Below are 18170 nucleotides of genomic sequence, written 5' to 3'. Positions count from 1 at the left end.
TTCTGATATCTCTCCTAAGTAGTAAGACATTGCAATGTTGTTAAAAAAAAAGAAGCAGAAATCCTGATATGAGTTTTGACATAGTTTTAATCCTTTCCTCCTTCCCTTTCCTTGCTGGGTTGTAGTTTCTTTTCTTTCTTTCTTTTTTTTACTTGATTTGCAGCGCTCTGTCAGATTCCAGTGAGCAGCACTCTAACTCGGTGACACATTCTTTTTCAGACTCTTTTGTCTTAGAGGTTATTGTTTCTGTTTTGTCTTTTTCTGTCCACAGTTTTTTCCCTTTTAGAAAAGAATATCTGTTGTAATGGTGTAGAAGGCAGACATCATGCTTTTTATTCTACCACTTACCTTTCTTTTTTAAACAAACAGTCCTAAACTTGTGTTTCTCTAATAATCAGACTCTAAAGAATAACTTCTGACCCCCTTCTATGGAAGACAGAAGGCTTTCCTCTTTCTCTTTTTTAAAAAAAATTGCTTATTTTTATTTTTAAACATTTTTTGGCTGCATCTCACGGCATGTGGGATCTTAGTTCTCCAATCAGGGAAGGAACCCCTGCCCCCTGAAGTGGAAGGCGGGCTCTTAGCTGCTGGCCCACGGTGGAAGAACCTTCTCTTCCTCTTCATCCCTTGTCTAAGTGCATCTACGGCCTCAGAACCTGGAAACCTCGCGCTCCCTGCTTTAACGTTTGAATCACCCTGAGGTGTTAAGTGCTCTCTGTGTGGTTGGCGTTGTCGTATTAATAACTTCATTTTAAACCAGTGTCGCAGCAACGCTGTCCCCGCTGGGCAGTTCTCCGTCCTCTTGTTTCCATCTGGCTCCCACTCCCCAGACATGCACTTCCCAGCACGACACCGCCCCGGCGTATGAGTTAAAACGGATCCTGTGGGTCTTTGAAGAATCACGTTTGTGGGGGCATGTTTCTGGGGCATCTTTCCGATCTTAGGTCCTGATGCTTCCTACACAGACGTGCCGGCCTCTGGCAGCCTTCTTTGTGGGAAACGTGAGCGGAACTTGGATGCAGCTTCTTTCAAGATCATCTACTTATTTTTCCTCTTGGGAGCTCTTCAGACGCCTCGATTTTCCTGAGAATGGATCGCCTGACCACATTATGTTGCTCTGTCTGAGTTTTCACTTTTCCCTGCAGTCTTGCTTCTGGGTGCTTCTTCCCCTTCCTTTTCTACCTCCTTTGGGAGTTCCTAGTAATTGGGGTCAGACGATGTGAGACCAGAGGACAAGATGGCTGGATGGCATCACTGACTCAATGGACATGAGCTTGAGTAAGCTCTGGGAGTTGGTGATGGACAGGGAGGCCTGGCGAGCTGCAGTCCGTGGGGTCGCAAAGAGTCGGACACGACTGAGCGACTGAACTGAACTGAACTGATGTGAGACCACCATCCTCCCTGGCTTCTTGCTTCCATGTTTTTCTTTTCCTTTTCATTTGCATTTTGAAAATGTTTCTCAAACTCTCCCTCTGTATCACAGTTTTGCTTTTCTCCAGCTTCCAGCCTGCCATCTCTTCCTCCCTTAAAGGTTTTATTACAGCCACTGCGTTGCGTTTCTTGAGATCCAGAGAGGGGCTTATCTAGGGTTCTGTTTGGGGTTCTGTTGCTTTGAGCTGTGATGAAAGAAAAACGAGTTTGAGCCTTGAAAGTGTGAAGACAGGAGAGCGCAGATAGCCGTCTGGCTTGGGTCAGCAGTGCCCAGCCTCTCGGTCTGGTTTTCATCCTGGTCCGGTTCAGCATCGTGCGCACTAAGTAGCTCAGTTGTGTCTGACTCTTTGCGACTCCATGGACTGTAGCCCTCCAGGCTCCTCTGTCCATGGGATTCTCCAGGCAAGGATACTGGAGACAGTGGGTTGCCGCGCCCTCCTCCAGGGGATCTTCCCAACCCCAGGATCAAACTCAGGTCTCTTAAGTCTCCTGCACAGCGTCCTGTCCATCTAAAGACAGAGCTGTGGGGCCACGCCTCTCTCCCTTTCCTCCGTGGATGTAGGAGCTGCTGGAAGATGCATCAGAGCCCAGGCCTGGCTGAGCCAGACTTCCGTGTGGGTCTTGCTCTGAGCTGCAGTGCAGCGTGGACATGTCACAGGAGCCTGGCACATCCTCCGGAGGGCGGGTGCCCTGGGGTAGGAGGGCTGCCTGCTGCAGACAGGCCCCCTCGCTTTCTCTCCACTGCACCCCAAATCTGCACCTCTGTTCCAAGGATCTGGAGCAATGGTCTGAGGGTGATGTAATGCTTGCAAAGTACACAGAGCTGTGCCCAGCTTGTCATAAATGTTTAATACACTTCAGCTACTTTTATTGTTAACTCAAAAACCCCACTTTTATTGCAGTCGAATGTGCTATATAGACAGGTACGCATTGCTGTGGATGGAATTGTGTTCCTCCAAGATTCATATGCTGAAGTCTTAACCCCCAGGACCCCAGAACGTGGCCTTATTTGGTAACAGCGTTGATGCAGTCATCATTAGTTAAGATGAGGCCGTTAGTGTGGGCTCTTACCCGGTCTGACCCGTGTCTCTGTCAAAAGGGGACATTTGGATGCAGGCACACCTAGGGAGGAGGCCACGAGGATGGAGCCAGGAATCAGATTGATGCTTCCACAAGCCAAGGGTCGTGGAAGATGCTGGTAACCATCAGGAGCCTGGAGAGAGGCCTCGGGAGGAACCAGCCCCACCAGCACCTTGATCTCGGACTTCTGGTCTCTGGAACCGAGACAGTTTCTGCTGTCTAGGTCCCCGGTCTGTGTTACGGCACCCCCAGTACACTAATACATGTCTACCCCTTCTCCAGAGTATCTTTCTGACCTAGGAATCGAACCGGGGTCTCCTGCATTATAGGCGGATTCTCTACCAACTGAGCTATCAGGGAAGCCCACAGTAGCACACATATCTGTATATTTCGCATTGTAAGTGGGTTTTTATGAGCTGGACACGTTGTGTAGCTAGCATGGTGCTCAGGTTAAGAGAAGGAGCACTGAGCACCCAGCAGACGCTTCCTTCCAGCCCCGGGGGTAGGGCTGGGTTTCCTGCCCTCAGCAGGACACAGGCCCGCCTCCTCACTCCCCCGGCCTCTTCCTCGTCACCGGGGCTGTGTGTCCACTGTGGGCGTCGGGCGGCTCCAGGCTGTCACCGTAGCAGCTGCTGTGATGTTCCGACAGGAGTCTATGGCACCTCCGGGGTGTGTTTCCCCCGCATGTCCCGGGTGGAACCCTGGGATCGTGGGGTGGGCGAGTGTTCCACCAAGCATGTTTCCGGCCCCACCAGCAGTGGTGTGAGGGGCCAGCTGGGCTGCAGCCTTGCCAACACTTGGGATCACCTGTCTTTTCATCTTAGTTAGGCTGGCGGGTATGGAAGCCTGTCACATGACGGTTTGAAAATTTGCAGTTTCCTGGTAAGCAGTGATGTTGAAGACCTTTGGATATGCATGTCTCCACGAGTTTCCTCTTTTGCGAAGTGCTCTTCACCTTTTCTGTCCATCTTTCTATGCTCTTGTCGGCATCTCTGTACCCATTTGTATGAATTCTTTACCTGTTTTAAGTCGTTTTTCACTTGCACGCATTGCATGGCTCCTTACGGTGTCTTTTGATGACAAGAGATTTTTTCCCATATAGCTTAATTTATCAAACGTTTTGAGGGGAATGCTTTCTGCGTTTGTTTAAGAAATCTTTGCTTAGGCTGAAGTCACGAAGACGTTTACTTGTGTTTTCCTCTAAAAGCCTTCTCGTTCTATGTCTCACTCGTAGGTCTCGGCCCACCTGGGATTTATTGTTGGTATGGTGTGAGGTAGGGATCAAGATCTTCTTTCCATCTGCCTGTCCAGTCGACTCCGTGCTGTTGTTTGAAGGGTGGTCCTCGCTGTCCGTCCTGACGCAGCACTCAGGTTTCACCTTTGCTGCAGGTCAAGTGACCGACCACACAGAGGTGCATGGGTTTCCGGACTCTCTCATGCCCCATCTGTCAGTCTGTCTGTCTTTATACTGATGAAGAACTAAAGAGCGTCTTGATGAAGGTGAAAGAGGAGAGAGAAAAACCTGCCTTAAAACTCAGCATTAAAAAAGCTACGATCATGACATCTGGTCCTGTCGTTTCATGGCAAATAGAAGGGGAAAGAGTGGAAACAGTGACAGACTTTATTTTCTTGGGCTCCAAAATCACTGCAGAACCATGAAACCATGAAACTGAAAGATGCTTGCTCCTTGGATGAAAAGCTATGACTAACCTAGACAGAGTATTAAAAGGCAGAGACATTACTTTGCTGACAAAGGTCCATCTAGTCAAAGCTATGTTTTTTCCCTAGTCATGTATGGATATGAGAATTGGACCATAAGGAAGGTTGAATACCGAAGAATTGATGCTTTTGAACTGTGGTGTTGGAGAAGACTCTTGAGAGTCCCTTGGACTGCAAGGAGATCCAACCAGTCCATCCTAAAGGAAATCAGTCCTGAATATTCATTGGAAGGACTGATGCTGAAGCTCTAATACTTTGGCCACCTGATGTGAAGAACTGACTCATTGGAAGAGACCCTGATGCTGAGAAAGAGTGAAGGCAGGAGGAGAAGGGGGCGACAGAGGATGAGATGGTTGGATGGCATCACTGACTCGATGGACATGAATCCATGCAAATTCCAGGAGACAGTGAAGGACAAGGGAGCCTGGCACGTTGCAGTTCATGGTGTCACAAAGTCGGACACGACTTCGAGACTGAACACCGACAGCAAGTACCATCGGCACCTGTCTTCATTACGCGTTGTGTTAAAGTGTGCTCTGCTGGCTCCGTTCTCCTGGAAGGGTTAAGTGGCCCGGCATAAACTCTCTTTTTATTTTCAGTTTTGGAGGCTTGACACGTCCCGTCAGAACCTGGCACTGCGGCAGCTGTGTGATTCAGCCCGACTGTCTCATCCTCACCCTCTTCAACATGGAGAAAACTGTTCCTGTCTTGGAGTCTCGTGCAAGGAGATGAGGCCACGTGGACCCAGGTGCCTGGCACGCAGTGCAAATGTTCGTGATGAATGTACAGTTTAGTGGTGACAGAGCAGACCAGAGCTGGGTGGCCTGCTTCACGTCTCGGCTTCTCTGAACACGTGACCCTGGGAGAGTGACCTCACGTGCGGCCTGACCGCCTTGAACTGGGGAGAACTCTCTACTTGTTGGCTTAGTGCTCCTGGGGTAATGGTGTCCTCCACGCAGACCCCCACGGTCCGCAGGCGAGGCTGCTGGTGGCCGGGGCTGGGCCAGGCACCTGTCCTGATGCGCCTGTGTCCCACCCGAAGCGCTTGGCGTGTGGGGCAGCCAGCCGGGAAGGACTGAGCCCCCAGTGTGGGTACAGCACCACTGCCTGCCTGGGTCGGCACTCCGCAGACCCTGTCTTCTAGAATCTTCCTCACGTGGATCAGCAAGTCTATTCGAGAAAAAGGATGTTCGTCTAACCCTTGGTCCTGAGCTTGTCTTCCTGTGCAGTTTTGACAGCCTCGATGCTGATGCTCTTTTTGGCTGTCACTCACCGTCCCGTGAGGAGGACAGCTCCCTCCACGGGGTTCTGGTTTCCTCTTCTGTCCCAGCGAGGGGCGGGCTGAAGCCCCTGCCCGGGACTGCAGAGCAGGTGACTGTGAGTGCAGGTCACTACCTGTGACCGGCTGACTGCTCCTGTGGGACACGTGTCCTGCTCCACGCACCCCCCACACCAGGCATGGTCCCAGGGATGCACAGAGCAACGCTGGGCCACGTTTCAGCGCGGAACCAGCTAGGAGAGGTCACCCTGGGGCTTCTCAAAGCCATTTCTGGGCTCAGTTTGCTGTGGAAACCAGGAAGGAAAAGCAAGCTCAAGGGGTGATTCCTCCAGGGAGATGCAGACCCCCTTAGCTCAGTGCCCTGGGCACGGCCGTCAGCCCGGCACGCCCGAGGGGATTCCAAGAGGAGCCTGGCCTGCCCCTGTCTCCGCCGTCCTCAGCACCTACACAGCCTGCCGGCCTGGGGACCGGATCCGGGGTCTGGGAGCAGGGGACTGGGGCTCACGGAGGGCCCACAGCTCCGGGGGCATCGGGCTGCCCTCTGCCCTCCTGTCACTCTGTGCTGCCCCTTCTCTCCCTGTGGGGTGGCTCCCTGCCTCCGGGGTAAACAAGGCCTCTCTCTCTCTCCTTTCCCGTTGGGGGAGGGTGCCTTGGCTGCCCCTTTGAGAGGGTTCGCGACGGCGGGGCGATGAGACAGAAGCTTGGCTGCCATGGCCCCACCGCAGCTCCCCCAGCCCCTGTGCGGCTCCTGGGGGACGAGGGTCCCCAGCAGTGAGGTTTGCAGGGGCAGCTCTGAGCTTTGAGTGTGGGCAAGCCAGGGCAGCCAGGGCCACCCTCACAGTGTCAGAGGTGTGTTTTTTTGGTTAGTCCTAGTTGTAAGAATGCAGGTGAAGGAGCCTGAGAGGTGATGCAGAAGCAGCCAGCACCATACAGGACGCTGGACAGGAGGGTGCTGTGGGATTTCAGAAGAAAAAATGATAGATTGAGGGATGGATGGGTGGTGGGTTGTTTAAATGACTGAGTGTTGGCTGGTTGGATGGATATGTGAGTGGGAGGCTGGGGTAGTTCCTGGGTTGTAGACGGGAGGCGGATTAATTGATATGTGATTAGATTATTGAATAAGTGGTTGTATAGGTGGTTGTAGGGGGCTTCCCTGGTGGCTCAGATGGTAAAGAATCTGCCCGTAATGCAGGAGACCCAGGTTCAATCCCTGGGTCAGGAAGATCCCCTGGAGGAGGGCATGGCGACACACTCCAGTATTCTTGCCTGGAGAATCTCCATGGGCAGAGGGGCCTGGCGGGCTACAGTCCATGGGGTTGCAAAGAGTTGGACATGACTGAGTGACTAAGTTCAGCACGTGGGTGGTTAGGGCTAGGGAGTGGGGGATGGATTCCTGGTTGGATGGATGGGTGGATCCATGAATTGTTGATGGACAAATGGATGACTGGGTGGATGTACTAGTCATCAGTTGGATGATCATGGTTGAATGGCTAGATAATTATCTGCTACGTGTATGTTGGGTAGATGACTGGCACGTGGATGAGGACCAGGTCAGCAGCTGGGCGTGTGGGTGGATGGGTGGCTGTGCAGGTAGGTGGACAGTGGGTGGATGGTTTCATAAAAGGATGCTGTAAGTGGGTGGTGGGTGGAAGTGCTTGTCCAGGTTGAATGGTGGAAGGTGGGTTTAGCTGGGTGTGTGGATGAGTGACTGGAGAACTGGACTGGTGATGTTGTGAGTGGGGAGGACTTGGTGGCCGGATGAGTGGGTGCAGGAAGGCCGGCTGGCTTGACCATGGGGTGGGTCCTCACCAGCCAACCCTGCCACCCTCCTGTTCCCTGGGGGGCTGGTGGGACTGGGTCCCAGGGGGAGGCGGTGCTTTGTTCCCAGTCTCCCTCCTGACACCCCACAGATGAGGCTCTCCTGGTCGCCATGGACTTAGAGCCCTGAGTGTCTATTCTCCGAGGCCCCATTCTTCTCAGGAAGCCCCAGCCCAACAAGGGCCCTTCTCGGGTCTTCTTGACCTGGAATCTTGGCCATGGGGGTGCTCAGGGCGCCTGCTGTAGTGATTTCCTGAGAAGCAGTGGGTGACGGCAGCTGTTCCATCCAGAGGCTGAGGCTGGGGCTTATAGGAGACGCTGACCAGACAGAAAAAGCCTGTGTCTCCTGTAGCTGCTTCCTGCTTAAAAGTCAAGGAGCCGAAACCCACGGCTGCCAGGAGAATCCAGTTGCAAGAAAGGAGCAGTTTCATAGCTTGGCCGTACTGGGCCTGGAATTCCCTGTGGACTAGTGTTAGCTTCAGTGACTGGGTTCTCATGGGCTCTGTTAGAAGCTTCTAAAGCACCCCTTCCAGATCTCCAGGGATGCAGCTGCCCCAGGGGCCCTCCTTCCCTGCCCCCTCCCTCCACTGGGCACCACAGCTCCTTCTGCCGGAGCAGCTCCTGCACCCAGCGGGGAGGATGCTGGGCCTCCAGGGGCTCAGGACTGCTGCCCCTTCTAGGCTGACCACAGGGCTGCCCTTACCTTATAAACCCCGCAACATGCAGAGAGCTGGTGGGCTTCTTGGGCTGGCATCTGGTTTTATGGGTGAGGACAAGGAGGCGGCCAGAGGAAGGGGAGCTGGGCTGAGGTCTCTTGTGGGTCCTGCCACAGCCAGGGCAGTCTCTGGCCTTTGATTCTGGGTTCTGGAGCCTCCCATTCATGGGCAGTCGTGGCTCACCAATGCCTTCCAGCCACCACTGGACACCTGGCCCATTCAATATCCCGACTGCCAGCAGGTGACGGCCAAGCTGCTCAGCTTGCCTGCAGACAGTGACAGGACGCGTCCCTCACCTCTTCATTCCTCCGCAGGTCACTTAGCTCCTCCAGGCAGGGAGAGCTGTCCGTTGATGCCGTGTGCTAATACCGGTGCCGTGGGCCCCTGGGCCTTGGCACGTGCTGTTTCTTTGGCCTGAAAAAGGCTTCTCTTCCTTCATCCTTCAGCTTAGCCATCCCCTCCTCCAGGAAGCCCTCTCGACTCTCAGTCCATGTGTTCTGGGTTATTGCAACACCTCTCTTTACTCCAGTGCAGCACAGGATCCAGGAACGGCCCACAGGAGGCGCCCCGTGTCCCTCTAGCCCCGGTGAGGGACCCACAGTGGGCAGATCAGTGCCGAGCACGGGACTATGGCTGCTGCTGCTGGTCTTGCTATGCTTCCAGGGCCATCCAGCCCCGCTCTGGGGAGAAGTTGTCTGAGGATGAGTCCAGTGCAGAAGAAAGCAGTGAGAAACAGCCAGAGGCGATGACACGGAGTCCCTGGATCCAGCCTTGCTTGAAGGTGCTGTTGCTGCTGCTAAGTCACTTCAGTCGTGTCCGACTCTGTGTGACCCCATAGACGGCAGCCCACCAGGCTTCCCCATCCCTGGGATTCTCACAATTTCTCAATTACAGGAGCCAGGAAATCAATTGCAATTTTAAATTTAAAAAATGAATAAATAATTATTTAAAAATTATTGCACATTTTGCATTTTTATTTTAGATTTAGTTTTGCTTGAGCTGGTTTGAGTCGGCCCCTGTTCCTTATAGCTGACCGGAAAAACGTCAGACACTTTCCCACTGATCTTGGAGGCAGGTCTTGAGGCTGCGGCTTTTCCAATAGGTTGGCTTAAGCCGGTCCTCAGCAGGACTTTAGCACCAGCTGTGCCTTTCACATGAGGACTTCACAGTTCACAGAGCCGGAGTTGGGCAGGACAGAGGTGGTCAATGCCCAAGGCCTGGGGAGGCTGTGTAGGCTCCAGGGCCACGCAGGCCGCTGGCAGCGGTGCCAGAATCTTGGCTCTCTGTGCACTGATGCTGAAAAGAAGTATGGAGACTGAGTTTTGGAGGAAAAAACAAAAGGCAGATAGCTTTATTCTTTGCCAGGAGAAGGGGGAAACAGAGCCAGCTAATGTCTCAAGAACCATCCCCCACCCCACCTTCCTGGGGAAGAGAGGAAGTTTATATCCTGGAGCTTGTGGTCTGGGAGAGGCGATAAGGCTCAGAGAAATGAAGGGCTTGAATTTTTTTTCCTTTCCTCTGCAAACGTTTGGCCAAAGCTGGTGTCAGGCAGCTCACCAACCAGGTCTGGCGTCCCTGAAGTTGTCGGCCTGACTTTCCTTTTGAAATGCAGAATGCTACAGGGAGCTTGTGCTGGGGGAAGAAGGTCAGGTGCAGAGTGTGATTCACAGGCAGTTAGAGAGTGATTAGCTTTGCGCAGCTCTGTGAAGGACGAGTGGGGCTACAAGTGTGTGTTAGGAGTAACAGCTAAAGAATAACCCAGCCTGCTTAACTCCTTCAGGCCCATTTGTGCTGTTTCTGCAGCCTGTTCCTTATTTTCTATCAGAAAACTCTCACTTCTATTTTTGCTCAAACAGTGGGCCCAGGGCCCAGGGCCCAGCCTTCTGCTCCAGGAAGCCCAGCTCGGAAGTCACTGACCCTGTGGAGCTGGGTTGTCCCTGCTGGAGGGGGACCCCCCCAGGGCCGGCCTCAGGGCCTGGCCTTGGATGAATCCCGGGGTGTCCCAAGGCCTCGGGGGGCTGGCGGCAGGGCCTTGGCCAAGGACAGTCCACTGCTTCCTGGAGGCCTCCCACTGCCCGCCTGGCCTCATGAGGGACATGTCAGTGGGCAGGGCTCTGCAACCCCACAGGGTCCCGAATTGATTTCAGTCCAGAGAGATGTGCTCGGTGGGGCCAGAGAGAGCTGGGCGAGGCTGCATTTGAGAAGAGCTTCAGGCCCTACGTGTCCCATCCACCCCGCCCGCTGTGCCTAAGGGACCCCTGGGAGGGGTAGGGGGGTGTGGTGGGGGGCCCACAGCCTCTCCCAGGCTGACCTGGGTTGTGCTGAGGGTGGAGTGGGCCCTGGGCTCTCCCAGACAGGTCCCTGCTGGGGTGTCAGAGGTGGGCTTCTCAGGCATACAAGGATGGAGTTATCCCCAGAGACCCCAGCCCGGGAGCCTGGGCTGGACTTGGTAACTGGGAGAGACTCGCTGTGTCAGAGAGGACACAGAGGCCAGGCCAGCAGCTGGCCTTGACCCCTGAGGCCTGGGCTGACCCCACTGCCCTCCTGCTGGCCTGTGGCTGCAAGCCTGGCACCACCCCGAGCCTGGAGGTGGGCCCAAATGCCCTTCTTGGCTTTGCCTGTCGGTGTGGACCCTTCCGGCCTGCCATCCAGGAAGCTCAGGGAAGCACCTCTCCCTTCTGCATGCCCAGGCCTCCTAGAGGGGCCATGACTGTCCTCAGATCACAAGTCCACCTGACGATGGGGGAGGGAGTCTGGGGGTGCAGATGAGCCCCGAGGAGCGGGTTGGGTCCTTTGGCAGAGGAGGACCCCCTGCCCTGCCCACCCAGGCTGGCCTGTCGCTGCAGACCGCGGGGGAGGGGAGTTGTGACAGAGTTGGGGGTCGGCGTGGGGCTCCTGTTTCTGGGGGCGAGCTGGAGCCCCAAAGCAGGTGTGACTGCGAGGGGATGAGGATCCACCGTGGGCAGGGGCGGTGGCCCAGGGGGAGATGCTGGCCCTGGAGCTGCACAGATGTGGTTCCGGGCCCGACTTTGCCGGCGCTGGTGAAGGTTACCATGTACTGGGGCCGAGCCCGGCAATGTGAAGCACTGCTTCATTTTCACAGGAGCCCATGATGCCGGCGTTCGTGGGCGAGGGAAAGAGGCCCACGGAAGGGAGACGGCCTGCCTGAGTCAGAAGTACCCGGCCGCGGTTGGAGCTCCTGGGCCCACGTGTCCTCTGGTGCCCCGAACCCCGAGTTCACCGTCCTTTGAGAGGGTGGCATTGCCGGGCACGCCCCCCACCCCTCAGCCCCCGCTCTCAAGGCTGGCTGCCCAGACGCCTGGAGAGGACACTGTCTCCCTTGACGATTTGGCCGCAAGAGGGTTCTGAGTGGTCTGGAGACGGCGCTTCCTGGAGAGCGAGCTGTCCTGCCTCCAGACTCTCGACCCCCTCTCCGTGTTCCTCTCCATGCTCCCCTCCTGCCCTCCTCCGTTCAAGAGTGCACGTTCATCTGAAAATTGAACTTGCCACTAGAGGAGAGAGACGGGGAGGACAACGCGGCCCCACCCTAGCCCGCAGCACTAGGACCCTGCCTCCCACAGAAGACCAGAACCCGGTCCTGCCACTGGTCCCACCCGTCCTGAGCCAGCACATATCGGGCGCTCAGCGCGCTGGACGCAGGACTCCACCGAGGGCGAACTCGCCCCTCCCACTCCAGGGCTCTCAGGGTCCCGGGGTTCCGGGGCCGCCCCTGAGTTCCTCTTGAAGACTTCCCAGGGCCCCACCAGGGCGTCCTGTGGGGAGGCCCCTTAGAGGTGAGTGTGGGTTCTCCACACTCGCGGGGGCGTTGTCTGGGAGCCTGGGGGTTCCAGGTAGGGGGAGGGCTAGGTGAGTAGTGGGGTGATCCAGATGGGCGGGGGGGACCCAGGCAGGGGAGGGGGGTCCCAGGCAGGGGAGGGGCGGGGGGACCCAGGCAGGGGAGGGGGGACCCAGGCAGGGGAGGGGCGGGGGGGACCCAGGCAGGGGCGGGGCGGGGGGGACCCAGGCAGGGGAGGGGCGGGGGGGGACCCAGGCAGGGGAGGGGCGGGGGGGACCCAGGCAGGGGAGGGGCGGGGGGGACCCAGGCAGAGGGGGGACCCAGGCAGGGGAGGGGCGGGGGGGACCCAGGCAGGGGAGGGGCGGGGGGGACCCAGGCAGGGGAGGGGCGGCCCGGAAGGACCTGGAGCTTGGAAAAGTCCAGGCACACTGCTTCTTTGGGCATGAATATCTGACCTCACTTTTTAATTTAAATAGAGTGATCATTTCAAAGACCGTTTCAAAGAACTAGCTATAAAAACTCTGCTCTGCAAATGTTTCTCCATCAATTCAAACAGACGGTGTTTACCCTGGGCAAGAACCAACAAACTCGAAGCCCGGAGTCCTCAAATCATAGCCGAGACGGAGGCCAAGGAACAGGACTGAGGCGGGGATGTGGGGAGGCGGGGTGGGTGGGAGACGGCCCCACCCGAGATGGGCTGGGGCCGGGGGCGGTCCTCGCGGTGGACACACTGCCGGGTCCTTGATCTGCATTTCAGCCGGACAGTCTCCTGCCTGCCCCTCCCCACGCAGCTGGGCAGGGGGGCCCTTCCTGAGCTCAGACCCCCAGCACTATGATTAACATGACGCCAGGCCACCCCTGTCCACTCTCGGAGCTCTCACCAGGCTGTGCAGCTGGCCGCCCCCGCTCCCACCGCCCTGGAACAGCCCCTCATTCATTCAGTCAGTCGTGTTAACTGTCTCCATGGGCAGCGGTCCCTGATGCTTGGAGCAGATGCTCAGGGAGGCTTGTCCAGTGAGCTCGGTGACATAGGGAGTAACCACGGCAGTTGAGACCACGAGCAGCCCCGAGGCTGAGCATTTCCAGTCCCAGCTCATGGGGTCTGCAGAAGGACCCGGGGTGGTTGTAGGTGCTGCTGCAGCCCCTCGAAGAAAAGCTGAGAGAGAGAGGAGGAGCGAGCCCAGGGCCTTGAAGGAGCAGGCTGGGAACCCGGCTCACCCTGCATCACGTAGCAGCCAGCCCCAGATCTAACTGCAAAGCAAGCCTTTCTGAGGTGCTTTGTTCTTCCCCAGGCAGGAGAGGCTTGGGATCTCCTGGGCGGCAGAAGTGAGGTCCACTGACCCATAAGTACCACCGGTCCGGAGGACTCACTGTGCATCATGCAGGGTGCCAGGTAGTGGAACAGTGCAGCTCTCAAGGAGCCCCTGGTCCGGGTGGGGAGGCTGGCAGGACAGATGATGGTGGGGTGGGGAAGAGGGCAGGGTGCAGCCAGGTGAATGCCCAGCGGGCACGGGGCCGGGGGGCTCTGGGAGGGGCTGATGCCCACACAGATATTAAGCACAGAGCAAGCTGGCTGGGCAGGGGTAGCGGGGGTTTGGGTGTCAGCTGAGGAGTCTGGTTGTAAGTGAGAGAAAGTCAGACTTCCCCAGTGGCTTAGCAGTAAAAAACCCACTTGCAATGCAGGAGACACAGGAGACTCGGGTTCAATCCCTGGGTGGGGAAGATCCCCTGGAGGAGGGCACGGCAGCCCACTGCAGTGTTCTTGCCTGGAGAATCCCATGGACAGAGGAACCTCGCGGGCCACAGTCCATGGGGGTCGCAGAGTCTGACTTGACTGAGCGAATAAGCACGTGAAGGTGAATGGCTTCCCCAGTGGTGCTAGTGGCAAAGAACCTGCCTGCCAGTGCAGGAGACATAAGAGACGGGGGCTCGGGCCCTGGGTCGGGAAGATCCGCAGAGGAGGAAAACGGGAGAAAATCCCATGGTCAGAGGAGCCTGGTGGGCTAGAGGGCATGCGGTCGCAGAGTCGGACGCAGCCGAAATGACATAGCGTGAAAGACACACAAAGAGAAAGTGACTTTGACAAGAAGAGTTAATCAGAGAGAGGAGAGGAGAAAGGCAGCTCCCCTGATGATGAAGCTAGGGATGATCACACTCGGTGAAGTCGGTCAGAAAGAAAGACAAAGACTGCACGACATCGCTAGTATGTGAAATACACAGTGAAGCAGACAGACTCACAGCCAGAGAGGACAGTCTTGCGGAGGCCGGGGAAGGGGGGAGGAGGGGCGGGGGAGGGCCGGGGGAGGCTGGAGCGCGAGGGGGGTGAGCAGGTGCCGGCTAGTGAACGACGAGGGCCTGCTGTGCAGCGCTCTGGGTGCTTGGTCGCTCAGTCGCATCTGACTCTCGGCGGCCCCATGCACTGCAGCCCGCCAGGCTCCTCTGTCTGTGGGATTCTCCAGGCAAGAGTACTGGAGTGGGTTGCCATGCCCTCCTCCAGGGGATCTTCCGACCCAAGGATCAAACCCAGGTCTCCCGCATTGCAGGTGGATTCTCTACCTGTCTGAGCCCCCAGGGAAGCCCACCAGGATAGCCCAGGGAACTATATTCAGTATGCTGTGATAAACCACAATGGAAAGGAATATGAGGAAGAATGGATATGTGTGTATAACTGAATCACTTCACTGTCCAGCAGAAATGAACATAACGTGGTAAATCAACTATACTTCAATTAAAAAAAAAATCACAGAACGGGAGTAGGGATTTCCACTTCCAGCCAAAATGATGTAGTGGGGAACAATGAAAAACAACAAAAAAGCCAGACAAAAGATATGACCCAATGGTGTTTAGGACATCAAATAGCATTCAGCTAAGGCGTATGGTCACTGGGATACCGGAGGGGAGCCCAGGTGGGGAGAATCGTAGACATTAACACAGGAAGTTATCCATCATCAACCAGCAAGGGAGATACAGTGGAATCACAACAAATTCAAGGTTAATCCAAAAGAAGACATAAAAATAGGAAAAATAGGAAAAGGAACCAAAAAAAAAAGTGGGAAAAGAAATAGCAAAGTGGTAGATTTAAACTCAATCATTAATAATTACAGTAACTATAAGTGTTGTAAACAGTCCGGTATAAAGGCAGAGGTTGTCAGCTGGATAGAGAAAAAGTAAGATCCGATAATATGCTGTTTATAAGGGACTTTATTTTTTAAAATGGAAGTGTTTTTAATTTACAATATTGTGTTAGTTTTAGATGTATAGCAAAGTTATTCATATATGTATATTAGATTATTTTCCATTATATGTTATTACAAGATATTGTATGTAATTCTCTGTGCTGTACAGTAGCTCCTTCTTGTCCATCTGTTTTATGTAGTAGTGGGTATATGTTAATCCCATATAATTAGCTGATGGGATTAATCCCTTGGTCCCAATTAATCCTCCCTTTCCCCTTTGGTGACTATATTAATCCTCCCTTTCCCCTTTGGTAACTGTATTAATCCTCCCTCTCCCCTTGGTAACTATATTCATCCTCCCTCTCCCCTTGGTGACTGTATTCACCCTCCCTCTCCCCTGCGGTGACTGTAAACTTGTGTTCTATGTGAGTCTCTTTCTGTTCTGTATACAGATTCATTTGTACTATTTTTCAGAGTCCACATTAAGTGATATCACATATGTATTTCTGTCTGATTTACTTCACCTAGGTCCATCCCTGTGGCTGCACATGGTGATATTTCATTCTTTTTGATGGCTGAGTAATATCCCACTATACATATATATATATATATATATATATATATATATATATATATGCATATTGGATACATATTGATATACATACACACACACAGCCTTAAGCAACTGAACCACCCAACTGACCTGACATCTGTAAGCACTCTTTTCTACTGCAGTGGAAATATTCACAGAGAATTTTCACCAAGACAGACCAAATTCGAGTCATACAATTGGTCTCCGGAACCTGAACGAATTCCGGTGGTTTAAAGTGTGTTCTCCGGACACAATGGAACTAAACCAAAATTCAACCGCAGCAGCAGAATGCTAGCTAGCCAACCCAAAATATGTGGAAACCAACGAATACACTTCCATATAACCCTTGAGTCAAAGGAGAAAGCAGAAGGAAAATGAGAACCTGTTTTGAAGCAAACGACGTATCAGAATTTACGGCGTGTATCTGGAGCAGTACTTTGAGGGAATGCTTGCATCAGAAAAGACGACTGGTCTCAGATCAATGAACTTAGCTCCCACCTTTAAGAAACAGGGAGAAGAAAAGCAAATTGAAGAGAGGAAACAAATCAGAAGAGAGGAAATCATAAAAAGAGTGGAAAATCTGTGGACTAGAAAACAGGAAAATAATAGAGAAAACAAATGAAATCACAAGACCCTTCTTTGGAAGATCAACACAGTTGATAACCTCTAGCCAGAGTGATCAGGAAAAAGAGGAAGAGGACGCGTATCTGCAACATCAGGATGGAGGGAGGTGATTTCATCAGATTCTACAGGTAATTGAATGGTAACAAGGACTATGATGAATAACTTCAGGCTGGTAAAGGATGACTTAGATGAAACAGACAAGTTCCTTGAGAGACACAAACCATCAAAGCTTGCTGGAGAAGAAACAGCATCTGAGCAGCTCCACCTGCATTGATTAAATCGAATTCATGGTTAAAACCTTTCCATAAAGCGAACTCCAGGCCCACCGCTCCATTGGAGGGGTCTACGCCAGGCCTGAGGAACAGAGGAAACCAGTGTGTACATTCTCCCAGGAAACTGGAGAGGAAGCCCCTGCCCTGCTCGCTTACCGGTTCCCTGTGTCTCTGCCGGGGGTCAGGGGTGTTGAGCTGAAACAGAGGATACTCTCCACTCTCGAGTGTCAGCACTTGGCTGGGATATCCATTATTGCTGTTGTTCAGTTGGTCAGTCGTGTCCGACTCTTTGCGATACCATGGACGGCAGCATGCCAGGCCTCCCTGTCCATCACCAACTCCCAGAGCTTGCTCAAACTCATGTCCACAGAGTCGGTGATGCCATCCAACCATCTCATCCTCTGTCGTCCCCTTCTCCTCCCGCCTTCCATCTTTCCCGGCATCAGGGTTTTTTCCAATGAGTCAGTTCTTTGCATCAGGTGGCCAAAGTATTCAGCTTCAATACCAGTCCTTCCAATGAATATTCAGGACTGATTTCCTTTAGGATGGACTGGTTGGGTCTCCTTTCTGTTCAAGAGACTCTCCCGATGTTCATGGGTAGTGCCAAGTGCTCAGGCCGGGCAAACATCCATTTAATCAGCACCGCCTCATCCCGCCCCCTGCAAGCATAGAGTACATGTTACTTTGTGGACTTTTCACAGCCCCCACAGTGCTAAGAATTATTTTCCTGATTTTCAAGATGAGGAAACAGGTTCAGAGAGGGCGGTGACTTGGCCATTGACATGCAGGCAGAGAGCAGAGATTCCAGGCCTGTGAGCCTGCAGCAGCTCTGCTTCTGAATAGGGTTATGGTGCTCCCAGCAAGGCTGGTGGGAGGGGTGGCATTGGTCTAATGTTGATGACACGCAGGACTCAGGGAGGGTGGGTGACAGGTCAGCGGGAGGAGGAGGACCTGTGAGCTCTCAGGGCACCATGACCGTGCCGCCTGCTTGGGGCAGAGGGGAAGGCTTGGCTGACAAATGGGGCTTCACCCAGGGGCCCTTGGGCAGGGGGTGGCAGGTCGTGGGAGCCCAGGAAGGTTCTAGAGCAGGTGTGTGGGCAGGTGAGGACAGAGCCCCAGGAGGAGGACTGGGGTAGCGCAGGGCAAGAGGACGGGGTGGGGAGTTCAGAGCCATTCCTGCAGTGCCAAGCTCAGGCCAGAGTCGGGAGAAGCAGGCAAGCGGATCTAGGAGGAGACCTGGGCTGGGAAGGGTCACATCAGAGGGGGCTCAGAGTCCGGGGGAGCAGGACGCCATCTGGGCAGGAGGTCTAGGAGGGGCGTGGATCTGGGGGGCGTTCAGGGAAGTTGAGATTTGGGAGCAGAGGGCTGGGGGTGGGGAGCCGCCTGGCACATCCAGGCCCAGGGAGAGGACTTGGGCCGGAGACAGGGAGGTGGAAGTGGAGGCCAAGCCATATCAGGCAGCTTTGGGGTAGGTCTGAACACTGCCAGGGTGACCCCCGGGCGGCTGGAAATGCAGATGCTGCTGAAGGAAGAGGAGACAAGGGCCCGAGGGCGCGGGTGGCAGGAGGCGGCTGGCGGCTCCAGACGGCCCTGGGGACCATGACTCACCCAGTCTTCCTGGGAGCGAGAGCGGCTTCTCCAGGGATGCAGGGAGGGGAGGGGGGCTG

This window comes from Bos taurus, chromosome 6 (genome assembly GCF_002263795.3).
Source record: "Bos taurus isolate L1 Dominette 01449 registration number 42190680 breed Hereford chromosome 6, ARS-UCD2.0, whole genome shotgun sequence".
Lineage (NCBI taxonomy): Eukaryota > Metazoa > Chordata > Mammalia > Artiodactyla > Bovidae > Bos > Bos taurus.
Note: the sequence above shows the minus strand (reverse complement) of the source record.